The sequence below is a fragment of the Stegodyphus dumicola genome, chromosome 12 (genome assembly GCF_044657685.1).
Source record: "Stegodyphus dumicola isolate Sdum_Otavi_A_Nest chromosome 12, ASM4465768v1".
Classification (NCBI taxonomy): domain Eukaryota; kingdom Metazoa; phylum Arthropoda; class Arachnida; order Araneae; family Eresidae; genus Stegodyphus; species Stegodyphus dumicola.
Window position 1 is genome coordinate 20,071,208 of NC_140779.1, and position 23,049 is coordinate 20,094,256.

The 23,049-nt window shown below is 34.1% G+C and overlaps 1 long non-coding RNA gene across 1 annotated transcript in view; it reads right to left on the bottom strand.

The window, feature by feature from the left end:
* Positions 1-23,049, bottom strand: part of LOC146993509 (uncharacterized) — a 252,136-nt gene that overhangs the window by 84,179 nt on the left and 144,908 nt on the right. The gene's annotated exons all lie outside the window — the stretch shown is intronic.

Consider the following 23,049-nt stretch of genomic DNA (forward strand, 5'->3'; position numbering starts at 1 on the left):
ATGCGCTTCTGGTGTCCATGAATGGCCTGCACCTCAGACACTTCCGTAGTTGACATGTTTTCTGATATTCAAAATCTTACTCCGTACAGATAAAATCAAACACGTGGTGACGTGGCAGAGTTCCTTCAGTGCCCCAAATCGTTAACTGCGTATTTCGGTACTCCAAATCGTTACTAGGGCACTTCGGTACTCCAAATCGTTACTAGGGTACTTTAGTACTCCAAATCGTTACTAGGGTATTCCGTTACAGCAAACCGTTACTCCGGTATTTCGTTACTTCGGTACTCCAAATCGTTACTTGGGTACTCGGTACTTGAAATCGGTTTTCGGTACTTTTCAAAGTAACGGTTACTTGAATAACGGGTATTTTGTACCGGGTACTTGTCTGTACCCGTTACTCTCGTACCGGGTACAAGAAAGTACCGTCACTAAATGGAAAGTGTGGAAACGATATCGGTGTTTTATAGATATTATTACATGATAATTTAAATAATCATAACAATATTTAAGTATAAAAGTTTAGTTTTTATATGTGACGCTGACACTTTGCTTTTATTGAACGACACTAGCCACATTGTTACTTAAATAGGTAATGTGGTATAATACTTATCAAATATTTATTTGAAATTGTTCGAGAAAGCTTTCCTGAGTATATTCTGTACTTCTAGCTAAAGTAGTATAGTTTAAAGGTTAATATGGAAGTATTTTTTCAATTACGGTTATCAGTAAATTGCTTTTGAATTTGAAAGAAGTATAAATTTTTAAGATTTGTAGAAGTTTGTAGAGTCCCCTAGATTCATTTTTGTGTGAAAATTGGAATAGTAACTGCACAAGAGAAGGGTTAAAAGTACCCTTTATTAACTCTTTAAAATTTACAATGCGTGAACTGCGCGCTAACAAACTACGCCTCTGCTTGCGAGGTAACTGAAATCGGATAACGAAGTTAAAAATTTGAAGATATGTACAAGTGATAGAATTAATCTACAGGGCTCAGCTAATTTCCGTTTGTTAAAACCCCATCGAAAATTAGTGGCAGCAAGTAAATGCAATTACGCCACGCGAACCAGCAATAGCTCTGCGGAGCAGACGATTAAGCAAGAGAGGCTACGGCAATAGCCTAACTAACCCTCTTTCCCTACTGAACCTCGACTTTTAAATTCTTTCTTCTAGGTGAAATTTACATTCCTTCACGGCCGCTACCAAATTTAAATATTATGCACTGATAATTAGAGGAATGGAGGCTTATAGGAAAAAATCTGATGTAAACACCACATGACTTAATATTAAATTATACGCATTTCTTCCTGCATTTCATTTAAACGTATTGGATTGTATTAAATCTACTTCATCGATAGTGAATAAACCACAATAGAATAAATGCACTATTTAATATTCACTATATTTGTTTAACATAGCGACACTCTGGCCCTAGGTTCACTTAACAAAGTTACATATCATTCATTTTTTAACTTAGAATGCACAAAATTTATATCATCTTAAGAATTATCAAATCGTTCCCACGTATCCTATTCAAATACTATAATAAACCTAAAACGATGTATATAAAAGATATTAAGCAAACAACAACAAAAGAAAATACGCAGTTTTTCACAGACGATTCAGTATTTCTCATTCAATTAATTCAGTTTTTCACTTTGCGACAAAGCAAAAATACATAAAAACTCCAAATAACTGAATTGAAATTATGAAGTAAATCTTTAACACTTATTTCCTCGAATAAATTCCAGAATGGATTAAGCATAATTTAATTCGCAATAATAAAAGAAGGCGTTATCTTTGTTATTGCGAAGCTTAGTTTCTCTAGATTGGCAACAAATCTACTATTCTGCTGTTTCATATGTAAACAAACATTGCCGCCACTGCAAAAATAACTAGGCTTAGAGGTACTTTAAATTGTTAATAATTTTGAATTTTAACAAATCTTTTAAATTGTTAATAATTCTAAAAATATTGCATGAAGATTTACTAAAGGCATAAAAACTTTAACCGGAAGATAAGAACAACATAATTCAACCACTTAAAAAAAAAAGTGACCAATTTACAAACGTATAAGAATAAAGAAACTGAGATTACTGAGCCAAGTAACAGAGTGGATATATAACATATATTTATATACTTTTGGTGAGACCGATTGCAACCAAAATACGAAGTACAAATCTACATGCTATAGCAATCCTATATACAAAATTTCAAGGTTCTGAGGCGACTCGTTTTTGAGTTATGCGAGATACGTACGTACGTACAGACGCCATGAAAAATTCTCTTCAGAATTCATTTTAAATCAGTTTCATAATTTTTTGGGTGGAAAAGGTTTTGGGTTCATAATTTTTTGGGTTATTCTGTCCTTATGTACAGATGTCATGCAAAAACATTGTTAAATTGCATTCAATAGCGACCAAATGGATATTTTCGTTGAAATATGATGCCTGAAAATTTTCGCGATTACAATACTTCCTTTTTACTTCGTACAAGGAAGTAAAAATAACAAATTAAATAAAATTGGTTACTTAAAATAAATATAAATCCCTACAATGTTATATAATGAACATGCATCCATTAGTATTGTAAACTGAAAACAGAGGAAATAAACCCCATTTATACCAAAATGAAAAAGGATAAAAATTACCAATAAAAATTGGCGCAATGTGAAGCATGCAGTAGTACCAATACTCGATATACAGTTTCTATGGTTACATAATACCTTCGTATCCGCAGTGACAAAGCAATAAGTTAATTACATGTATTTTAAATTTTTTAATGATTTTTAAATGAAACTGAATATGATTAAAATTGTGAGTGAAAATGTCATCATAGTTACAAAAATTTATGAACATAGTTTTACTGAAAAGTTCTTTCCTCATTATTTTTTGCTAGAAGCAATAATCAAACGTATGTGGGTACTTTAAAATGAAATTTAACATAAATTTACAAACTTTATTAAAGTGTTCAACAGTAGATTACGTTATGAGAAAGGTTACTCCCCCAAATTACAATGAAGTTTTATGGATATATGCATAATGATCTGTTTTAAAATACATACAATTTCTCATGATTATAAAATTTGAGAAGAAGTATTTTTAATAGATCTCTTCTTAAGTTTCTTTTGAGGACTGCATTGCAAACATTTAATGGAAATTTTTACTTAAAATCTCCATAATCTCCATGTTCTAATATTGTGAGTGTAAGCTAGGCACAAAAATATTTTGAAAAAAATCTGATGTATACACCACATGACTTCCTTGTACGGAATATTAAATTATAAGCATTTTTTCTTGCATTTCATTTAAACTTATTGGATTGAATTAAATCTACTTCGCCGACAGCGCATAAACCACAATAGAATAAATGCATTCTTTAAAATTCACTCTAGTATTTGTTTACCATACCGACACTCTGGCGCTAGATTCACTTAACGGTATTAATAATTATATAACAGTTAACTTATATAATAATTATATAACGCAAACTAAGTTAACTGTTATATAATCCAATAATTATATAACAGTTAACGTATATATTTCGTTCACATAACTCATAATGCACAAAATTTATATTATTTAAAGAATAGAATTATCTAATCGTTGCCACATGTTCTATTCAAATACTATAATAAAGCTAGAATGATGTATAAAAGAAATTAAGCAAGCAAAACAAAAAAGAAACAGTTTTTCACAGACGATTGAGTATTTCTCATTTAACTAATTCAGTTCTCACTTCGCGAGAAGGCAAAAATACATAAAAACTCAAAATATCTATATTAAAAATTAAGAAGTAAATCTCAATCGCTTATTTCTTCGGAAAAAATTCCAGAAAGAATTAAGCATGATTTAATTGGCAATAATAAATGAATGCGTTACCTTTGTTGTTGCGAAGCTAAGTTTCTCTAGATTGGCAACAAATCCACTAGTTTCCTGTTTCAAATGTAAACATCAATGGCCGCCATAAAAAAAAAAAGGCTTAGCGGCACTTAGACATTTTTAAAATTGTTGATAATTCTAAAAATATTGCATACAGATTTACTAAAGGCATAAAAACCTTAATCGGAAGATAAAAACAACATAATAGAATCATTTTTAAAGCAAACAATGTACAATTTACAAACATATAAGAGTAAAGAAACTGAGATCACTGAGCCGGGTAACAGAGTGGATATATATATAAATATATTTATATACGTTTGGTGCAGCCGATTGCAACCAAAATACGAGGTGCACATCTAGATGTTATAGCAGTCCTATATACAAAATTTCAACGTTCTGAGGCTATTCGTTTTCGAGTTATGCGAGATACGTACGTACGTACATACGTTCGTACAGACGCCACAGAAAATTCTCTTCAGAATTAATTTTAAAGCAGTTTTATAATTTTTTTGAACGAAAAGAGTATTTTATTCTGTCCTTACGTACAGATATCACGCAAAAACATCGTTAAATTGCATTCGATAGCGGTCAAAATGGATATTTTCGTTGAAATATGCTTCCTGAAACTTTTCGCGATTGCAATACTTCCTTTTTACTTCGTACAAGGAAGTAAAAAATAAAGATAAAAAAATAAATTTAGTACGTCGATAGATATAGATAGTCTATAAATATAGATATAGATATAGTTTGATAGATAAAGTTCAACTTGAGCAAAAATTAAAATTATCCTTTCTAAGGATAAAGGCGTAGGAGAAAAATTTAAGAAGTCCCAATGGTAAAAATGGAAATTTAGAAAGGGTGGATAATATTTTAATCCCTCAAATACTTTGATTCATCTATAGTCATTTCTAAGGGTTACAAAATTGCTTTGTATCAAAATTAAGCAGTTTTTATTTCTAAAATCGGATTTTTTGAAAAAAAAATATAAAAGGATTTTTTACTATTTTTCATACAACATACATGGTAAAATAAACCTCAAAAGATAAATAATTGCCCAGTAACATTCTGCGGTTGCGTATTTGGGGACTGTCTTGCACATCAGACAAGAATTTATAAACTATGAGATTAATTCAAATGTTTGAGTAACTGGAAGTCAAGTTATCTTACTTTTTATCCAAAAGCTAACGACATGCACTGTGTTGCGGCTCGGCGACAGAGGACGCTATATCTCTTTTTTTTTTTTCTTTGCGTTCAGTATGCGTGTTATGTGTATATAGTAGGAATAAACTTGTTGATCTATAATTTCTCTTTTATCCCCCCCAAATGGAGTTTAACTTCCGTCCACTCCACTTCTACAAAAAGGTAAACTGACATTTTCCAGTTCTTATGTATGAGGTCAGATTGGCTTTCATATTTTTATTACTGATTAAGCCTTAAATCAAAATTCTGTGAAATAAATCATTTGCAGCATATACAAAAAATATTGGGGAAAAAAGTTCATACTGTAAGTATTTTGAAATGTTAAATATTAAAAGACATTATTCTAAAACACAAATGTTTAAATATGAATGCAACAGTTTTAATATATTTTATTAGATTCGGAAAAAAAAACTATATATCCAAACAAATGAATACCCTGAAACAGTGCATTTTACTTCAGTGATGGATTATTGATAAATGGTATCAAAATTGTCATCTACCTAATGACAATTAATTCAAAAATCATCGTCCATTATCAACAATGAATGTTTTCTTAAATATAGGTTGTAAATCTCAGCAGATGTGTATCAGTTAATATAAAATCGCATAATTACACATTAAAAAGTAGTGTCAACATTTCTTAATGAGAATGTGTTAACCGTGAATCTAAAGCTATACTTCAGTCAACAAACAGGCATAATTAGAAGAACTCAACTCGCAGCTTGCGTAATTAATTTGTAATCTATGTAGAACAGGTAATTACCTATACGAGCAGTAAACAAAACAATTCTAACCAACTTAAATGTGTCATTTCACGCGAAGATTGAGAGATATTTTTCATTCCCCAGAAAGACGGGTAAAAAGATTGAGAGATATTTTTCATTCCCCAGAAAGAGGGCTTCATCTTTTTTCCGTGTGATGAGGAGTCACCCCTTAAAATGGAATATCATCTTTGGTCGGTTGATGTCGTTTCCATCCGAAGCGGCGAGCCAAATATCAGCCTTTCACTGCTATATATGACCTTTTTCGAATTCAGTCGTAAAAACTCAAATAACTCTGAAACTGTAGAGGAGGGGGAAAAGGCAAGATTTCGCTTTTCCTAGGCCATTCTGGAATTTTTGGAAGTGAGACATCGAAATTTCTTGCTTGTCTTTGTCCGAAGAAAGAAATCTTCAGCTAACAAATAATATAGATTTACTAAAATCTTTCTACAAACACCTATGTTACCACAAGTCATTGAAGGCCGAACTTTACCCAAACTCTTCTACAGCTTCTCCTATGAGACATTTTTTTTTTTTCGCTTTCTATTTCTCATAGATTTAAAAGTAAACATTTTTATGCAGTTTTACAGTTAGTGTTTTTCATTGGATATGGCAACTTCCATTAATATTTAAGGAGGTTTGGATCATCCCAGTCAACTTGTGATTCTGCAGTTACGCGTTGGGCATAATACTGAACATTTATCGATCTATTAAGAGTAACACATGATAGAAATGAATCAATTTAACAGTTAAATTCCCTGAATTCTTTAAACATCTCTTTGAACATGATGAAGCGGGAAGCTCCTTCCAGCTCTTCGTGTTTTTATTCGGTTGAATTTTATTTTATTTTCTTATGTAAATATCTTGAAATTTTCGCTTCTGTCATTTCGTACTTTTTTTAGTCCTTTGACTTTTTAGTCCAAAGGGATTTGAATCCCGAAGGACTATTAGTTTCGTTTTGGCATTTTGCGTCGGACTCATAAATGTCGGTTCACTTTTCAAACTGTTGCCACAAAATGTTAGAGTCCTGCATTATATTTGAAGAAATTAAATAATGAAAAATCTGCATAAATGTATGTATATTTCTCGTATTGTGATAAAACAACGGTACATAGAGTCATCGAATTTTGAATAACGTAATCCTCCAACGAATATGAGCATGTGGAAGACCAAATTTGAAATTTGTTTTATGATCGATTTCCTATTTTTTAAAACTTTGACGAATTTTTGATTAACAAACTCGAGGATTTCAAAGCGAGCAATGGCAACGTTGTGCAGAAAAAAACATTTTTATCTCCAGCGCGTGAGTCTCTGTATCGGAAATTCTAAAGACATGCTCGTTTTAAAACTATTTTGCGATATTGCTGTTGCACTGGATCTTATGGTTTAAGTGCGAGGAATATGATATTTAATAAAGAAAGGTAACACACAAAATGTTAAAAAACGCCCCTTTGGACGTAATTTAAAATCTGAAACATTTCAGATATTTTTTTTTTTTTTTTTTTTTTTTTGTTGCTTATTTCAGTCAGCCTCGTGTTGTACATATGTAGAACACAAGCAGTTTTTACTTTTGTTAAATAATTTTGAAAGAAAGAATAAGAATGATGTGACACAACAGATAAAAAATCGAACGCACTATGCATGCTTAATGCATAATTTGCTGGGAATTTAAAATTATTTTGCTTGAAAAAGTTTATAAAGTTTGAAGAAAAAAACGACAGCAAGGGGACAGTGACGTCAATTTTCGTTTTAATTTTTCAACTGTCAGTAAGCCACTATTAATGTCGTATGTCCGCGGTAGTCTAATGAAAATGCAACTCTATACGCTATTCCTCAGGGTATAGCTATACTTTTTCATTGGGTTTCCTCTCCTCTTCGTTCTCCCTTTTTCTCGCTTCCAGCTTTATTTTTAATTACTCTCACCGCCAGAGTTTCTTAATTAAAAAACCATCACTTCCTTTCGGAGGAGGAGTGTGAAAAAAACTACGGTCTTTCCTCTTACTCGAAGTTCATTTGACAGCGAAAAGGCCCGGAGGTATACGATAAAAGCGAACGAAAGCATTGAACTGCTGGAGAAAAACTTGGCCCTCCCTTTTTGGAGACTTTTTCGTAGTGACCCCCTTTCCACCCTTCTTTCTATCTAGCTGACGGTCGGGCCAATATATAGTGAGCTGGCTGTACCCACGGGCTGTGTACAGCCACAACCAAGAACCGTGTTTGCCGACTTTCCACCAATATTTGGTTTTTGGTGTTGCGCCTGCGACATGGTAGCCCGTGCTTCCCTCCTACGTTGTCTTTCTTTTCCCTTTTCCACCTCGGAAAATTCCCATCTCCCCCTCTTCCCTTATTGCTTAACTCTGCATCTCCTCCCCCCCCATACTAAAACTGCGTATCTGATGGGGGAAGAAGGGAAAGCTGCAAAATATTGGCCCTGGGCCAACTTTTTCGTGTTAGTTTCTCTGTTGTGTGTGTGTGTCTAGCATTTATTGACCCGCTTCGTCTTCGAGATGAATGTAGGAAGCCAAAACCTGCTTTTCCCTAACTTAGATTAGGTTTCCGTGTAAGAAATGCACTTTTTACTCCTTCAAGATGATGTGGGAGAGGGAAAAAAAAAAAAAAAAAAAGATTAGAAAAGGAGGGGGGGAAGTACTCCTTCATTTGCGCTAGTGGCAAAAGCGGCGAATGCCACTTCCGGAGGAAGAAAACTGGGAAATGTTCTTTCAGGAGTTTACATGACTTTTAATATTGCTAAAAATTTGTTATACAATTGTTATAAAACATGAGTCTGCGACTGCTTTGGCTAAATACTTCAAATGATTCGCAGGGGGAATGAGATATTTTCCAACAATCGGTTTCTGAAAATGAAGTAATACTTTCTTTGTTGAATAAAGGATTCCCGGACTGAACAAAACCGACGCTGGATAACATTTGCTTTACTGATATATAAATATTTGCAAAGGAAAATAACTTGACTCATTTCATCCTTCGCATTTAAAATAACATGCAGCGTAAAGGTAAATACTTTATTCATAATTTCGCATGAAGGGAAGAAAACATTTTAATTTTCTAAGATATCTAGAATTTTCTATATATAGCATATGGGAATATATTTAACTTATGATATTTTTAAGTTTAATTTATAATATTTTTGTGCAAGATTTACTTTTTTGTACGACAACTTCAGTGTCACAGATGTCTGAGAAGGGCCAGAAAATGATTTTGGACAATGAAAAAAATATCAATTTCTGGCTCAAATAAGACAACGTGTGAACATTAGCACTTTCATTCATGTATTTCAGTCAAAAAAATATAATTCAATAGATTACATTCTCAAATAATGCATTATACACCGAATTTGTAAATAAATACATCAAATACGATATTTTCAAAAAATGCCTTTCACATTATAAAACTGTATCGTATATAACTAAAGGCTGTAAAATGTTTAACAAACGCCAGTGACAAAACGGCGAATCACTTTCCGAATTGTTGCCACAAAGCATTATCGCCTTGTATTATATTTAAAGAAATTAATTAACGAAAAATCTGCATAAATGTATGTACATTTCTCGCACTATGATAAAACAACGGTACATAGAGCCATCGAATTTTGAATGACGTAATCCTCCTGCGGATATGGGCATGTGGAAGACCAAATTTGAAATTTGGAATTTGTTTTATTATCGATTTCCTATTTTGTAAAACTTTAACGAATTTTTGATTAACAAACTCAAGGATTTCAAAGCGAGCAATGGCAACGTGGTACAGAAAAAACATTTTTATCTCCAGCGCGTGAGTCTCTGTATCGGAAATTCTAAAGATATGCTCCCTTTTAAAACTATTTTGCGATATTGCTGTTGAACTGAATTTTATGGTTTAAGTGCGAAGAACGTGATATTTAATAAATAAATGTAACACACAAAATGTTAAAAAAAATTACCCTTCGGACGTAATTTAAAATCTGAAACATTTCAGTTTATATATATATATACATATACCGGGTGATCAAAAAGTCAGTATAAATTTGAAAACTTAATAAATCACGGAATAATGTAGATAGAGAGGTAAAAATTGACACACATACTTAGAATAACATAGGGTTTTATTAGAAAAGCAATAATCTGATCAGAAAAGCAATAATTAGCATAACAAATTAAGACAAAGCAAAGATGATATTCTTTACAGGAAATGCTCAATATGTTCAACATCATTCCTCAACAATAGCTGTAGTCGAGGAATAATGTTGTGAACAGCACTGTAAAGCATGTCCGGAGTTATGTTGAGGCATTGGCGTCGGATGTTGTCTTTCAGCATCCCTAGAGATGTCGGTCGATCACGATACACTTGCTACTTCAGGTAACCCCAAAGCCAATAATCGCACGGACTGAAGTCTGGGGACCTGGGAGGCCAAGCATGACGAAAGTGGCTGCTGAGCACACGATCATCACCAAACGACGCGCGCAAGAGATCTTTCACGCGTCTAGCAATATGAGGTGGAGCGCCATCCTGCATAAAAACGCACGTTCCAGCAGGTGTTTATCAGCCAGGCTGGGGACGATGCGTTTCTGTAACATATCGTCACTTTCACTCGTCACGGTAGCAGTTACAAAACCAGAATCACGCATTTCCTCGAAGAAAAAAGGCCCGATAACAGTAATCTGTCGGACATTTTTTGAACTTTTGTTTTTGGTTCTAATAAAACCCCATGTCATTCTAAGTATGTGTGTCAATTTTTACCTGTCTATCTACATTATTCCGTGATTTATTAAGTTTTCAAATTTATACTGACTTTTTGATCACCCTGTATATAAAATTTCGAAATTTAATAGAGAAATTCAACATTTATCAGGATGAAACTAAATACATGATAAGAAATAAAGAAGTATCACACAAGTTTCAGGTTCTAAATTTGGGATACCTTAATGGTACTGCTTACCATCAGCATTTACAGTTAAAGGCTTATCGCTTAATAGTGCAGCTTACCTGCTAATAGCCTAAATACTAGAAGTTTAATCCTTTCATTGCTTCCCAAAAGCGGAAAACTGGTTGCTCAAGTGTTTCTGAACTCTTTCCTAGAGGCGCAGCTCTCTAGTATTTCGAATGTGACCTAAACTGCTTCTTACGAAAAATGCTTGATTTTTATATTAAAAGTTAACTTTTCATCAAGATTTTATTCTAAAGAATATGCGAATTGGAAATAACAGAGAATTATCAATTAAAATTCACAGACAAAATAAAAATTGAAAAATATATTATTATATGATTCCGAAGCGCTAAAATTCTTAAAGCATTATTTATAAGAAAAACACTGATATTCCAAATGCTGCTGGATTTAGAAATATTACCTCACAAATTTACAAGCTCAGATGCTAAAGTTGCCACTATCAAAGAGAGCGAACATAAACTAGCAAGACGACAACATTTGCAAGAACTCAGTGTAAACATTTATAATCTCCAGTGTTGCAATTTTTTTTAGCACAGCACAAGCAGTTAAAAATTCCCTCGAATTTTAGAAAGATTTACATGATCTCATAAATAACCACCTTCAAGGCAGTCTTCCCCCTCCCTGCAGCTTCGCCATACGTACCACCACCTTAGAACAGCACTTAATCTCAGACTTAAATGGTTTTGGCATATCAGCGCACGAGCATTTCATATGTTTATAATGTATATGCAATTCACATATGCAAATCAATCGGTAAGTTACACAGAACTGATCGTGTAACGAAGGTTAAAAGCCGGAGGTATAGAAGTAACTTTACTGCCAGTATATATCCCCAACCGAGCTGTCAACGCCGCTGTCAGCGCTTAAAGCTGCAACCGTATCAGTTTATGGTGCGGTGGCAAGGCCATTCTTTTCTGGCATAAAAATACTCTATTGAATAGCCTCCCAGATAATGCAGACTGAGCACTGCATCCGTAAACAAGTGGACCTATTGCCCTTCAGTGAGCTACGGTTGAGATTACAACACGTTTGGATTAGGAGGGGGGTTGAGAGGATGGGAAAGCAGAGTAAAAAGGAATAGGTTATATATTTTTCATGCGTCTCTCTCTTTTTTCTTGTACAGCTGCACCGTTCGATTGCGGGCGAAGAAGCGCTCGCGAGTTGCTAACCTCCAATCGTTTACTGTGGGAGCGGGAGTGGTAAATTTATTGTGCCACATATTAGGCTACGAACTAATCGCTCAGTTACCTGCACAAAATCGGTGCTAGTGTGTGTTTATTATTTGGTGCAAGAGGAAGCAGAAAGAAAATAAGAAAAAAAATTCTTTTCGGTAAAGGAAATGTTCGTTTAAAGGAGCCTTCTTTCTTCTTTTACGAACGCATACTTCTTAAAATAGAAAAGAGTTTCACGGTCGTTCCAACATTGAAATAAGTCAATAAACTCTCACATCAGAGATAAGTCTTAAACAGACACTTGATTTAATTTATCACATAAAATTAGCATTCACGTATTAAGTATCCGAAACACAGCTACATGTATTTGCAGTTTGTAAATATTAATAGATCAGTTTTGGAGATGACTAACAAAGGAACATTTCTTTTCTTCTGCACATGTGTCCGATTTTTGCTTTTGGCAGACCTTCAATCTTTCGTTGAAGAACTCTTTATGGGGATGGAGAGAAGCTTCCGTCGAAACAATTTGGTCAGTAATACTGAATCTAGGAATAGAAACTTTTCATGTAGTAATAATACAAACAAAAACTTCGGATGCAGTAGATTTCTGTTCTTAGTTAATAGGTTACAGGCGAAAATATCGCGGCAAAAACATCGCAGACGAAAACGTCGCAGAGAAAACAACGCAAGGCGAAAACGTCGTGCTACAAAACATCGTGGGAGAAAACATCGCAAAGAGAAAACATCGCAGTTCTAAAACATCGCGGTACAAAATATCGTCGTCGAAAATAAAGCGGTTCAAAAACTTCGCAGTTTAAAAACATCGTCGTCGAAAATATCGTGGTAAAAAATAAAGTATCTATAAATCATCGCATGACGATAACATCGCAGACATGCTTTTTTCAGGTTTTAATAATTGTAAATGGATATTTCCGTAATGATTTGTGAGCGCAAGATGGAAAGAAGGATAATTTTTACTTTGATATTTTTTATTAATCAATAAATTTTTGCTGAGAAAATAAGGAAACTTAAGCATAGAAAATTAATGCAACTTATAGCACTTAATAGAATTTTAAACCGACATAGTTAACTAACAAAGGCCATTAATAAATGATTTTTATAAAGTTTTTACTGGTAATTTTTCATGAAAAGTATAATCTATAAGTTGCATTTAATTTTCTATGCTTAAGTTTCCTTCTTACTTTTTCAGCAAAAATTTATTAGTGAAAAAAAAGTATGAAAGTAAAAATTATCCTTCTTTACATCTTGCGCTCACAAATCATTATGGGAATATCCATTTACAATTATTAAAACCTGAAAAAAGTATGTCTGCTATGTTATCGTCATGCGATAATTTCTAGATACTTTATTTTTTACCACGATATTTTCGACGACGATGTTTTTAAACTGCGAAGTTTTTGAACCGCTTTATTTTCGACGACGATATTTTGTACCGCGATGTTTTAGAACTGCGATGTTGTCTCTTTGCGATGTTTTCACCCACGATGTTTTGTAGTACGACGTTTTCGTCTTGCGTTGTTTTCTCCGCGACGTTTTCGTCCGCGATGTTATCGGCGAACACCTAGTTAATATGATATTGATTACATGTGTCCCAATAAAAGTTAATCTAGATCCAGTTTTTAAGATATATTATGTTCCAAATGTAGGGAGCTAACGGCTTCAAAAAAATATGTTGAAGATTTTAAATCTAATTTAAATGGAAAGAAGATGAAAGAAATATATTTAACTTGTCATGAATAATTCACACATATTATTTTCTTCAATTAAATGATAATCTACGCTGTTTAAAAATTAATTAAAGAGGGGAAAGGAACAGCATTATAATTATTTTTTTTAAAGAATAAATTTATCGAATTACTTTTTTCACTTATTGGAGGTTAAAAATGATTTAAAAATTTACAAGCTCGTAAAATTTAACCTTAAAATACGAAGTCAGCATAAATATGTGGAAAAGTTTATAAGGTATTTCTCCCGCCTTTCTAGCGTGTCTTCGTGGTGTAGTGGTCACCACACTGAGCCGGTATTTCAGCTAGGGAAGGTAAATTTGAAAGAAACAGGATCTCTATCTAAGCCAACAATTTCTTGTGAACAAATCTGCATCAGTGAAATAGAATATACCTGCAAGGTGAGAGTAATTCAGGCATGTTTATACAATTCATTCTTAAGGGGACTCATACACCTTTAAACCCCTTATGATCTTCGAATATGTCTCTGTTGCAAAAATTGGGATATTTTATTTATTTTAAAAGCAATTACTTCCACCTTTTTTACAGCTGACTACATAATGTAGTTGCCTTCTGAAATAGTAACCAGAAAGTTTGTGTTGCCACAAATATTTTTATAATTTAATCCCCTTTGTGACAAAATATTTCGCCATGTTTCCACCTTGCGCGCATGATATTTTAAAAATGGCTAATGGTACATACTTGAAATTGGATGGAATTCTTTATATGGGCACTATTTTCTAACTGAACCAACAATCTGATGAATATTTTAATACTGAAAAATTTTTATGGACGAAATCATTACAAATTTTGTTACTAAAATACATTTTAAAAACTCAACTCAAAATCAAATAAAAATTTAACATGAAATTTTTAGAATTTTAGGTTCACAATAGTTTCCAAATGTTATAAAAGCTATATATTAAATATGGAATTAAATTATGAAACAGAATGCTTTAAACTGTGCGCGCAAGTTGGAAACATGACGAAAAATGTTGTCGCAAAGCGGATTAAATTATAAAAATATTTGTGGCAACACAAACTTTCTGATTACTATTTCAGAAAGCAGCTATATTATGTAGTCAGCTGTAAAAAGTTGGTAGTAATTGCTTTTAAAACAAATAAGTTATCCCAGTTCTTGCAACAGTCATATATTCGAACATCTTATGGGTTTTAAGGTGTACGAGTCCCCTTAATCAATATTTAGTTCCTGCCTTCTGCATGTAGAAAGCCAGAAGTTATATAATTGTTATTCAGTTAGGAATTACGATTGTCGAACAAGCAATGTTTTACGTTAAGACATACCAAGTAAAAGTTTTAACTACATTTAAATAAAATGTCTCAAGCTTCTTCTTTTCCCACCACAACCTCTCGTGAAGATTTTCGGTTCCACAGATCTTAAATATCCCCATTCGGCAAAAATGTTACATTCACAAAACGTTCATGCTTTTTTTTTTTTTTTTTTTTTTTTTTTTTCGAAATTCGAACGCAGCCTTCACTTCCACCATGCAAGTGAATGCGGGGCTGAATTCATTTGAATCACATACTAGAAGCAAAAATTCGAGAGTGTAGAATACGCTCGATTTATAGCCCACGCGTACGATTTTATGCTGGTTGTGGCAGGAAGGAAAAGAAACCTCGAACCAAAAGCTCAGTTACTGTCTCGATCTATTCTTCCTATGGTCTACAGCATATAAGCTTCAGATTTCGGGATAAAAAACTAAAGCTTTACTTATAGGACATTAACTCTAATTCTGGCAACATTACCTGGCTGCTTCTAGAGCGTCTTAACATGATACCGAGGCCTTCCTTAGTTGACTGTGCCGGCGGGGCGCCAACCCAACGAACAGCCCGCAGGGACTTCTCATGTTCATCGCCACAATCCATCACACTGAGGGCTGCGCGGAGAGCCGCCCCCCGGCACAGCGCTTAAAATCTACATGAGAGCGTCCCCACAGCAAAGGCAAACGGACACGACAGTACCAGTACGGTCCCTGCCAAGCCCGCGCCTACCATAGGATGGACCTATGGTTCTAGTTCTGTGAAGTCTGATTATGTACCCAACAAATCGAAGCTGGCAGGACACAGGTCCAGCCAGTGGTCTGGGAGAACCCCGAGTCACCTCCCATAAATGGTCGGTTCCGGAAATTCCCACCAGTCAATTCCTTGGGATTGCTTTACTTATAGGATGTAGCAAACAGCTTAGACGTAACCCAAGCGTTAAAACGCCACTGGATACCAGTTGAAATGTGTCGCCCAATTGAATGGTTTTGGGCTAATGCTCAACAGCAGACTTTCTTGGATGCCACACGTCAGGAATATGAAGACGCCGAATTAGCATCCTAAGGTACACCATGAGACACATGACTTCATTTAAATGGAGTATCTCGTCTAAGCTGTTAAAAATTTGACATAGAAACATTACAGAAAGAGTAATCACATACAAAATGGATATCTGGATGGTGAACTTACCTCTCACGGAAAATCTCTGCTCTCAATTCAGAGACAGCAGCTACTTCAAATATGCAAGGCTTACCGCACCACGTCACCTCCAGCCTACAACAACTGCCAAGAATTCCTCCTGCAGATCTGCTAGTTGAAGGAAAGACAAGGGTAACTTGCTGGGTTAAATGTCAACACTCTGGCATAGTAATCACCACTTGGATTATGACTGGACGTACGCGTAGGCATCTGCAAAAACTTTCATTTATCTGCTTATAATCTCTCCGAAGGCATCAACATCAACGACGAACCAACTCAAAGTAGCAATAATAACCTTTTTACAGATGGCTCCAAAATGGAGAACGGCACGGGCAGCTCCTTCTGTAGACTAGAAAATGGTACTGTTACATTTGAGTGGAAGAAGAAACTAGGATTGAACAACTCGGTGTACCAAGCAAAGCTTCTAGGTATCAGCGCTGCAGTTAGGCATATTAACACAGCTGCAGAAATTCTTTATACTCAGTGAATCAGCGTCACGTATGGTGGTTATCGCGGGACAAAACAGAAGGAGTTCATTGTCATATCGAATTCAAAAACAGCTTCTGGCCATGCTTATCCCACAAGACCCACTCTATCTAGAGCCACTGTAAAATGGGTTCTCGCTCAAACAGCGATTCAAGGCAATGAACCCGCGGACCTTCTGGCTAGGCAGACACCTAATGGCACGGAATTACTTGATTAACCTACTAAACTTCCTTGTTTCACATTAAAAGAGAACTTTGATATGCTTGCAAAAAAACTGGCAAACTAGATGGTCAGAGCCAGAGGTAGGACGATGAACATTTCGCTTATTGCCAAAAGTTAACATGGAAATCAAGACCCACCGTGCTAGCCTAACATAGTTCCTGACAAATCATGGGCCATTCCCAGTATATCTCAAAAGACTGAGACTTAAGGATACTTCCTTCTGCAAATGCGGAGAGGAAGGTGACATGGACCATTATTACATTCATTATGTTAATACAAGAACTGACACTTAAAGAAACCAGCGGATTATGCTTGGGCAATGTGGACTTCTAACACATTCAAGAAACAGAGCAGCCCTTGGTAAAATAGAGAAAATCTCAAGGCACTGCGTGATCAGAAACCATCGTGAATAATATTATGTTTGAAATTATCAGAATTTAAAGAAGATATTCAGGATAACGCTTGGAGTCTGCAGTTGTAAAGCTAAATAATCTCCGAACTAATGGAAAGTTTATCATAGACTAGAAAGGCTTGTTTTTATCCATCAAGAGGTAGAAATCTGAGCGATTGTTTCAGTGACTCAGTACGATTATTGATATGAACTAATCTGGGACAAGAAAGACATTGTAAAATATAGAAACTGCTATTAGTTCATAATATTCAACATTGCAACTTAGTAGATTTCCTCGCTGGGATGGTATATAATTCCGTTTGGACTTACTCGCTGTTGTTATTAATTATAAAAACCATTCTAATACTTCCAGAAGAAATTTGAAATACAAATTCATTCTCTATCAAAAGTGCGAGGAATTGAGAATATGCCACCAAATTTAGGTTCTGCCCATACAAATTTTTTTTTCAGAATCACCTTATTTAAAATATCACATTTACTGTTTAGTTTCACCTCAATTTAAGGATTTAATCAGGCAAAAACATGAAACGCCTTGCTTATCGAAACGAAAAATCTGAACTCCAAAAATAACTTTCAGTGAACCAGCATATTATAGCCTAGCAAAAAATGGATTTACTCAATAAACATCAAATAAAACTTGCAATTTAAAGATAGTCAGAGAGATTTTAACTCGCAAATAAACCGAACGAGGAATATTTTGGAGATGCTAGATTTGGACACTCGCCTAACAAGCCGGAATCAGCTCAACGACTGCCGCCTGCATTTCGGGCGCTCGAAATAAATACTCTGTTTATTGCAGACGCTGAAAAATCAGTGGAGATAGCAATTCCAAATAAAGAAAAGAGAAGGAGGCTGAACTCTTTATTCGCAATATCTCGGATCAATCGGGCATTGCTGGAATGCGCTCTTAAATAAAGAAAACTCCCCTCCAAATTATTGTGTATACGAAATCCAACAGCAGCATCTTTCTTGAACTCACGAGGCGCACCAAGAGTATAAATAGCTTCACATCCTTTTCTAGTGGTGACGATGTCAATACATTATCTCGGAAGACAATAATAATTTACTCTGCAGCTGACGTGGAGAGACACAAGTAATTGGTTTCTGTAATTCTATTTGACCGCTGCCAGGACAGTAACCTTGTTACAGGAGGGCAATGCCGAACTTAGAAAAAGACTCCCAACTTAAAGGGAATTCAGCTCGAGTGGTTACAAAATGAGAAAAGGGATTGTTGCTTGGGTAACAGGCTTACGAGCCTCTCCAGGAATGTAACCCATGATTGCCTTTCCTCGCATTTTCCGATTTGAGTATCCACTTCGCCGGTTGCTCCTAACTCAATCAGAGTTTCGAAGCCTCTGCTGCTTGTTTAAATCCTATAAACTTTATCGTTTTGTTACGCTCCACGTGTCATACGGCCTTTTAAATAGTTTTCGGGATTGTTTTAAAAGCTCGGTATTTCAGTTTGCGTGAAAACAAATAGCCCGGTTTTGATGGAGGCAATTAAAAAGAACACATTACGCCGTGCCTTATCAAGGGGAAGCAGCTTCTTTTGTGCAGTCATCAAGACTGAAGGTTTTATTTAGCCGTTTATTCACCTCGATGGTCTCTTTTGAATCGGTTAGCATTTTCCGATAATTGTTTTCTGAAGCATGGAGAGCTTTGAGATATCCTTCTCTCCAATAAAAGAAAAGCGCCCGACTAAAGACAACAAGTTGTTAACAGTAAATATTGTTCACAACAGTGGTGAAACATTTAATGAAATGAAAAATTTAAACACAAGAAATTAATTGCATAGTGCTCATTGAAAGGCGGATGTATAGAAGATTTCTTTCCTTTTTTTACACATACATCTCATTTTTACTACGCATATTATTTATAATATATCTTGTGAAATATTGCTAACAAAAACAATTGTCTCATATACTGACGAAGAACCCCAACTTCGAAGAAAGTTGCATTGTTATATTGTATAGTTCATCAGTATAAGAACTGCACATTTTAGGTTTAATTTGTAAAGAACTTACGCAGTCGACAGAGGAATACTAATGCATAGCCCTACATTATGATATGCAGATAATTGTAAATACTTTATACTTTTAATTACAGTATTCAAAAACTGAAATAATTAGGAATGCTTGAAAGACGATGCATGATTTTATATTAGGTAAACGTACGCACAAAGCAAATGTTTTTTTTATCAAGAAAATTTCTCATTTCAATATCTAGTCCAAACTTCTCATATTTTTATAAAATCAAAACTTTAAAATGTCCTGCGATTTCTTGAAAATGGTTGAGCAGTTCTAAAATTTTGACGATTTTCCATTTCAACGTATAACTAGTTTTAAAATTATTACGTGGAAGGTCCCTTCCCTCTTTAAAGAACGTAAGGTTCCAAATAATGGTTGAGGGAATAAAACCTCTGAACATTTCTAATTTGCTTAAAGCTTCGATTTTTGAAAATCGCCGACCTTGCACGAAAATTTCAAGATTTTTTTTTCTTTTTTCCCGCGCAATTCGAATCTTAGCCATTACCACTCTGAAAGATCTTCGTGAAGACATCCTTCGAAAGAAAAGCATCCACCAGTGATTTACACTGTTAAGTCATTGCTTACAGATCTACCACCTGAGGTGGATCTTCTGAGTACAGTCTTGTTAAGATAAACATGACTTCCAGAAAATCTCATAATATAATTGTAGAAAAGTACTCGTGTCTTTCTCAGGAAGATAATTTGGGATCGATTTCCTAAAGGAAATTTAAAATACATTGTAGAGACAGTCTGTATTTTTGGAAGCAGGTAAGATGAAAAATTAGCAACGCCTTCGCAGGGAAACGAACCGCGGACCTCTGGAACACCGGCCTAGTGTGCTGACCACTACACCACGAAGGCACGCTAGGAAAGCGGGAGAAATACCTTATAACATAAAAAGACACAGGTAAAACAACAATCTTATCATGAAAGAAACTGCCGAGTTTACTGGCTTAATTCATTGAACCTTTGGTAAACCAAAATCAAGCCAGCGAAAGCGAAATAAGATTTTCAAATGGAGTTCTTTCGAGTTACTCCTATCATAAATCACAGATCTTATTTCCAAAAACACGAAACGCTATACATTGTTTATTTAATGAGAGGTATGGTAATGAATAATGTGAAACATTTTATAGGTAAAACACAGCATTTTCTATATTTTGATTTTTTACTGAAACACTTGAGAACTAATTAAAAGAATCGAAAGCTTTTTAAAAAGCTACAAACAAAACAAACAGCACACGACTCAAAATAGAATGCGTGCAGAACAGGAAATGTAATCAATCAAACGTGGTAAATGGAAGCTCGAAGCACTCAGTCCTTTTTCTTGTGTCATGAATGAAAGTACGAGTTTTTTGCTTGACGTTGCTTTTTGCTGAATGTATGCCATAGTTTCCTTTCGCTTAGTTTGCCATAGAATGTAGCAATCATTCTTTTCATGCCAAAGTATTTTGCAGGAACATACACAAAACAAACAGTAATTACGGTTTCTAATGTTTAAAAACAAGGTGTTCATTATATCACGGAGTTTGAAAAAGAGAAATTATCAAGAAAATTTACCTTTTTCACACCTGCACAAGAAATGTACACCTGAGATCAAAGAGAAATTTGCGTGGATCGTTATGATGGACACACATGCTTTTCAAACACTAAACCGAGAAAGTTTATTCTTAATCTGGTTTGAGGTAAAATTTACAATTGAAAACTAAAGACCCTCTTACAGAAAACGGGATTAAAATTAATCCCGTTGAATTCAACACTATTAATAATTGCACATGATATGTACATGCAACATTAACATTTAATTTATGGTACCTTTAATTCGGACACTGTATCTTTTTAAGTTGGATATCACCTTCTTTATTTTAAAAACAGCACCTATAATACATTTTTAAAGCGCAATTTCAAAATTACTCTTCCTAATATTATTCAATGCAAATGATGTATGTACTTACTAATGGTAAATGTGAAAGAAAAACTCAGAAATTGTAAATGTTAGTTTGCATCATGTTAGTTAATTGCATTGTACAATCTATCGCTGTATGAATCTGTCAACTTTTTAATTAAAAAGTAAATATTATATATATTATATAGCATATAGCATTTGTATATGTTCTTGTTTACCTATCGAATTTTGATCCAAGCATTTATACAGATTTTATGTTGGTTTGTTTGTACTGCACTGTATTTTCTACTGTTCTTACGCATTTCTCATTTATCTACTTGTTTATAAGAAAATAATTGTAGTATGCTTTTCTTTTTATATTATATTAGCATGGATTATCATCCAGTCAACAAATCTAGCATTATCAGTACACTATGTTACTATGTTCTATTGTACTATATGTTCAATTGTATTATTTCTGTCAGCTCTTTACCATACCAGAAATTGTAAATGTTAGTTTGATGGCATCATGTTAGTTATTTATTTTGAACTTATCTAATGTAGTAAGAATTGGTCACGTTAGCCTGCATCGGGCTCCTAACTAGCCAGTTTGTATTGTACAATTTTTTATTGAATGTAAAAACCTTATCCTACTGAGCCGACTACATCCTACTGACTTGCAAAATCTGCAAATTTGAGCTATATATATGAATTACATAAACAAAATGTTTAACTTGCAGACTTTGATCTATAGATTTTGTACTATATCTATAGAATATGGACTATAGACTTTGAACTGTGAATTCTGAATATAGACTTTGAACTATAGACTTTTGTTTAAACTACAAACTACTCTTCATCACTACTATTTCTTTTCGTCGCATATTATGTTCAAAATTCCGCACATATTTTAAAGAGTTATGTCATACATTATGTTTAAAATTTTTGTATTACATTCAAAATTCTGTACGTTTATAATTATGCTATTTTATACATTATGCTTCAAATTTTTGTATTACATTCCAAACTATGTATCATTCCAAATTTTGTATTCATTTCAAATTATGTATCTGTTTGCTAATATCAATAAATGGCTGGTATCGCGTAGTGGGGAAACGGCGCTAAACCAATTAACCAAATGGTAAAGGTGTGGTGCCCGTCTTCCCCGTTCCTAAATCCTAAATCCATTTACAATCAAACAGAGACTTTTATTGGATCAATAATAATAAAGCAATACTATGTTGATGATACCTCTGATGAGAAATATAATACCTTCACTTCTCTTAATCTAACATCAGCAGCATCTTTTTGCTTTTCTCACGGCTCTGTCTTTCTAACAGTGGTGCCCATTTTGGCGGCCATTTTAATGTTAACCTATGTTATCTATATTTTCAAAAATGAAGTCCTGTTGCACCGTCTCAGCGCTTGCATTGCTTCCTTTTGTGTTTATTATTCTACCATATACACTGAAATGTAACATTTCCGTGAAAATCCACAACTGAGTATTGAAAAATGCTCTTCGGTTAAATTTTTCAGCCCCCATATATATATAAAGTAAAAAATTTAGAACTGATATTTCACAAAGACCAGAAGTTGAAATTCATAATTAATAAATTTCAAATAATCATAGAAATGCAATAATAAATTTTAAAAAATTTAAAACCAAAACATTTCAAACAAGCAAAACAAGTTTTCAAAAATTATAAAATTAAAAGAAAAATGAAAAAACAGAAGAGGAATTCAATCAATCTCAATGTCACTTCATCAGGGGGGAGGAACCTTGAAATTAATTGAAATCTCTCTTCTACAAAAATCCTTGCTTTTCTGTATCC